Below are 5,412 nucleotides of genomic sequence, written 5' to 3' on the forward strand. Positions count from 1 at the left end.
GGGAGAAAGAAATCAGGTGGAAAAACAGGAGGGGGCTACTGCATTGCTGCTAAGATTCTTGAAGCAAAAAAGAGGGGGACAGGAAAGGAACTCTCTGAAGAAACATTAGAACAGTAGGGTTAAAAAGGACCAAAACTGGAAAAGTTAATCACTGGACTAGAACTCCCAGTATCCCTCAGCCAACATGGTAAGTGATCTGGATAAGTTCTTTCCAGCCCTGTTTGGACATACCAGGGATTATACTTGGAACTGTTTCTGTGCAAATTAAATACTATTTCTCTTAGCTACAACCATTTCTATTAAAGATGGCTTCTTCTCTGTGCCATGTAATTGATAAGATCTTCCAATTCTGTTTGAATTAGGTTTTCAAGCTGGCAATTATTCTGACAGATGCTGTATATGTTACTCTGGCATCAATGAAGAAAACAAATTTTACAATTACTATTCTTATATTTGGCCATCTCTTAAAGATGCTTGGCATAAAAGAAGGAGGAGGGGAGAAAGTATTTTTGGAATAAGATGTGGGAGTGGAATAAAAGGAATGTTATAAATGAAAGCAAATTATAGAGCTGTTCCTGTGAAAAATGGTATTTCAGTGTCTTCCATGGGGGTATTTTATCTTTAGAATCTCAACACACTGGAATGTGAAAGTAACAGCAGTTTTTAGATTACACGTTAGCTTCAGTATAGCCTCTCTGTGGCTGTTTCAACAAAGAGCAATATTATTTTATAGGCCTAATCAATATTTCACAGAGTGCCACTATTCTCTTTTGATTCAGGCAGTCATCCAGGTAGTCTTCAGATGCTGTCAGGCTTTTGTGCAATTAATGTTCCTACTACAGATCATGTGGATTCCATTCACGCCAAAATTCGAACATAAATGAGTGCCATGCCTCTCCATTTCTTGTAAATCTTCAGCATGCAGACAAGATTCCAGAGTCTGTGAGATAAAATCAATATGGCTGCTGACTAGTTGTGCCACCACAGGTAAAATGTAATTCTCTCCCTGGAAAGTGGGCAAATACAGACTGCCCTTTCTTAATAGAGTATTTAGACACATAGGGCTTAAAATAAATCTTATTTTTTTCTGTACATTTTTATTAATGTGGGACTGTTAATGTGTCATTTCCAAAATACATTATTCCAAGCTGTACTCCCTCTAATAGTGATACTTTTTTTAGTGAAACTATGGCGGGTTACAGACGGGCAGGGGAGGACGTCTTGGAGGTGTATTTAGCTGAATGCGGAGCCTCCAGACGGCCCGCCCCGGGGGCGTGCTTCAGGTGTTGGGGCTTCCACACGGGGGGCAGTGAAGACGCCTCACCTGGGTCCGTTTCGGACCCGGAGTTTCCAAACCGCCGCCTCGGAGGACGCTGCAAAAAGAGAGGCAGCTTCCGCACGGGCGGCCCAAACCGCGGCTTTTTTTTCTCTTTTGCCGCATGAGAGGTGCGCAGCTGCGCAGCTACAGCGCTAAGCAGCGGCAGAAAGCCTATGTGCGCATTTAAAGTGCCCAAGCCCCTTTAAACTTTCCCCCCCCGCTCTGCCCAAAAACAATGGTGGTCTCCTGCCAGCTGGTGATCAGCTGGTGTTGGCATCCTTGTCCACTTGCACGTTGCCAATGTCACCAGCATCATGGATGCCTCCTCTCCTTTGGTCCCCACGCTCCTGCTGAATCTGCAATGCGCAGCCACAGCTGTCTCCGCTGCCACCGCTGTCCCCCTGCCATCTCCCCTCACCTCTTTTGTACATATGTCAATATTTACAGTTTTAGCGTTTTTTATTGTTAGGTGAAAATGGCAGAGGAATGTGTGTAGGGGTGCACTTTAAAGTCCAAACTTTCCAAGCAGCGCATGCGTACATGTTGCTCTAGGGTTAGGGTTAGGGTTACGAGGCTTAAAATGCGCCACAGCTGTGCCGCAGCTTCCACAGCTGCATGGCAGCGGACGTTGCAATTAAAGCCTGACTGCAAACTGCGCATGTTCCAAGACCCCAACTCACTATGCGACGGAGCTTTTAAATGGGCAACTTAAAGTAGCGGTGTAGCAATTCTGGTGTACCGGTGCAGCAGCTCTCATGGCTTCTTCCACTTCTCGATATGTGTCAGCATTCAGGTAGGACTGCTCCAGTTTCTGCAGTTACTCCAGTTTCTGGGACCATATAGCTATCAGGTCAGCCGTCTCAGTATGAGACCAAGACGTCCCCTTGCCTTTTTTCGGGGTGCTGGTGGATGGCTGAGCCATCCTGCCTGGTGGCAAAGGGGAGCTGCCACACAGCTGTGCCAGGAGCAGCCAAACTGTGCCCGTTCCCAGGTGAAAATGGCGCAGGAATGTGTGTAGGGGGTCACTTTAAATCCCAAACTTTCCCTTTTCACTTTCTACAACCAAAACATCCGCCGGCAAAACTTACAACTTCCCGCGGTTCTAGCAACGCATGCGCACAAGTGGCTCTAGGGTTAGGGTTACGAGGCTTAAAATGCACCGCAGCTGTGCCTCAGCTTCCACAGCTCCATGGCAGCGGACGTTGCAATTAAAGCTTGACTGCAAACCACGCATGTCCCGGGAACCCGACCCATTATGCGACGCAGCTGACACGGAGCTTTTAAACCGGCAACTTATATTTGCGGCGTAGCAATTCTGTCGTATCGGTGCAGCAGCTTACAGACGGAGCTGCGCAGGTACGTATCAAACAGAAAAGAAGCGGAAAAAAGCAGCACCTTTTTAATGCCGCTTCTTCCCGCTTGGGGCGTGCGGGGGGCGTGTTCATGACGGCATTCAGGTAAAGCCCGTCTGAAGGCTCTACCTTCATGACGTCATGAGTACATCCCTTTTTGCCCGTCTGTAACCCGCCTATATGTAAAGTAATGCCTGTCTCTCTCTCTCACCTTTCCTCCCTTTGTCTCATAAAGAGGTATAAATGTGTAATCTGACATATAGCAAAGTAGTGAAATAAAATGCAGCCTCCATTGTTGCTGCTGATTGTTGCTATTATCAGAAAAATAATCATATTTTAAGTTTAGTTGAGCCCTGCAAATTAAAGATTCCTGTTTGTTTATTGCTCTAAGGACATTTTAAAGTTAATTGTAATAGGTGTGTCAGGAGAGTGAGAACATGGCATGCTGATGGAAATAAGGGGTCTAAACTGGTATTACAAGGATGAGCAGCTGTGCCACTGTGGTGGCCATTTTTCACCCTGTGCACCTTTAGTGGACTGCATCAACATTTTTCCAGAACTGGAGTTGAGATCATATAATCCTTCCCACACACTCAGGTCCTCTGGGAGGAACCTACTCCAGCCAAAGCAAACCAGGTTGGTGATGACTTCCCAGAGGACCTTTTCAGCTGCGGCTCCTAAAATATGGAATGACCTGCCAGAAGAGATCCACCATATTACATCTTTGGAGGTGTTTAAAGAGGCGATAAAGAAGGATCTCTTCCAGCCAGCCTTTCCAGACTAACTTTCAGCTGAATTAACCAAATTGATCCATTCACTCTTTCAACGCCTCTCCTGATGGTCTCTTGGAATAATTTGACCTGTGTTGATCCTTAGTTACAAAATTTGTAACTTAGTACACTGTACTGGGGATATTGTATTGTATCTTGATGGTTATGTGCAATTTTAGCAGAAGGAGGGAGGGTTAAGGGGATTAGGGAAATTTTATTATTGTCTATATATCTGGACTGTTGGACTGTTGTTACCCACCTAGATCCCGGGAGAGGCGGGATATAAATAAATATTTTATTGTTATTATTTATTATATCACTTCCAGTTTTGATTTTGGGCATTTTTGGCTGGCTTTGGAAGGTGTGGAATGTGGTGGAATGTAGAGGATGCCATGTTTGGGACAGTTCTGCACTGTTTTGAAAGATTTTTTTTAGTGGGGGGAAAACACTCATAGTCTGGTTATTCTAAGGAGCCCAAACAAAGAGTCTAAACAAAGGTGTCCTGGAGGTTAGGAGCACAAAAACAGAGTTGGTGCCAAGTGCAATTCACAAGCTGTACTTTTCCAACTCCTGCATCAGAAAGCTTTCTTACCTGGTAAAGTGAAATGTGAATGGGGTAAGGCAATAACAAATACTGTTTATATCAATCAAAGGACCCTAATGGCTCCACCTTGTTCCCATATAGCCATAGCCTAAGAAATCCAAATATTTGGGCCTACCAATGGTGCACATTTGGGAAATCAAATTAGCTAGCTATCTAGCTAGTTCACTCTACATGAACTCTTGATGAAATCTGGAGACAAATTACCTGTCCAGGAAAAAGCACTTTGTCAAACTGCAAAGAAGTAGCTCCACAGGGATTTGTGTTATCCATGTTTAACTTTGTTCCCGTCCACAAAAAATTGAAATACATATTTAAGTCACGTAGAGACAGCTGAAAACTCATTCCTCCTAGTTCATGCTGCTTTCTGTTCTCTAGTGCCTGTAGTTTATGTTTGCTGCTTGTAAGGTAACACACTGAGTGTGGATCTGACACATACATGCACACACATAGAATACAGACACAAGTGTTTGTGGGCGGAGGGAGAAAAAGCAAGAAGTATCGAAACTTTCTATTTGGAGAGAGACACTAAAGCTCCTAAAGCATCTTCAAGTTTCAAAGTTCTAGTACAGCTACACTGAAAACAATAGGTAAAGACTAGAAGCAATACTGCATGAAGGTTGAGCACCATAGACCATTCGCACAATTCATACAACAGATTTACCCATTCCACTGACATGAAAGCCACCAGGTGCAGCAAGCTGCTACCAGATAGATCTCCAAGGTAAGCTAGATCACCTAACCTTTAGGAAAGAACTGAACAGGTATATACAATTCAATGACCTAACACTATCTCTTCTTCCCTCCCCCACAACATCTGTGAATGAGAAATGCTGATGAACTTCTTGCCCCAGAATGGAAGCTACAACTGTCAATTTACAAATCCCAGTACTGTGCCTCCCACATAGGGTTGCCATAAGGCAGGACCTCCGAACCGGGACAAATGTAGGACAAATGTAGGGCCACATTTTCAAATGTAGGACATGTTTTTATAAAAATGGAGGACACATGAAAAAATTGATACTTTTTTTAAAATGTTAATATAAATGCATGTTTCTTAGGCATGCTCAAAATGGAGGACATTTTGGCATTATTCCCAGACAGAAGGCTGAAATGTACTTCTCTTTCTGGCCAAACACTCCCCCCCCATTCTACATTTCCCACTCCCAAGCAGGCATAGCATTTGCAAGATCACAGGCAGACCCTTGTGCCATTGCAAACTACATAGAATCATAGAGGTGGAAGAGACCACAAGGGCCATCCAGTCCAACCCCCTGCCATGCAGGAATCCAGATCAAAGCATCCCACTCCCAAGCCTTCTTAGCAATTCCCCCTTCCTCCTTTTCCTTGCCCCCTCCAACCCCCCCCCCC

The sequence above is a fragment of the Sceloporus undulatus genome, chromosome 2, assembly GCF_019175285.1.
Source record: "Sceloporus undulatus isolate JIND9_A2432 ecotype Alabama chromosome 2, SceUnd_v1.1, whole genome shotgun sequence".
Taxonomy (NCBI): domain Eukaryota; kingdom Metazoa; phylum Chordata; class Lepidosauria; order Squamata; family Phrynosomatidae; genus Sceloporus; species Sceloporus undulatus.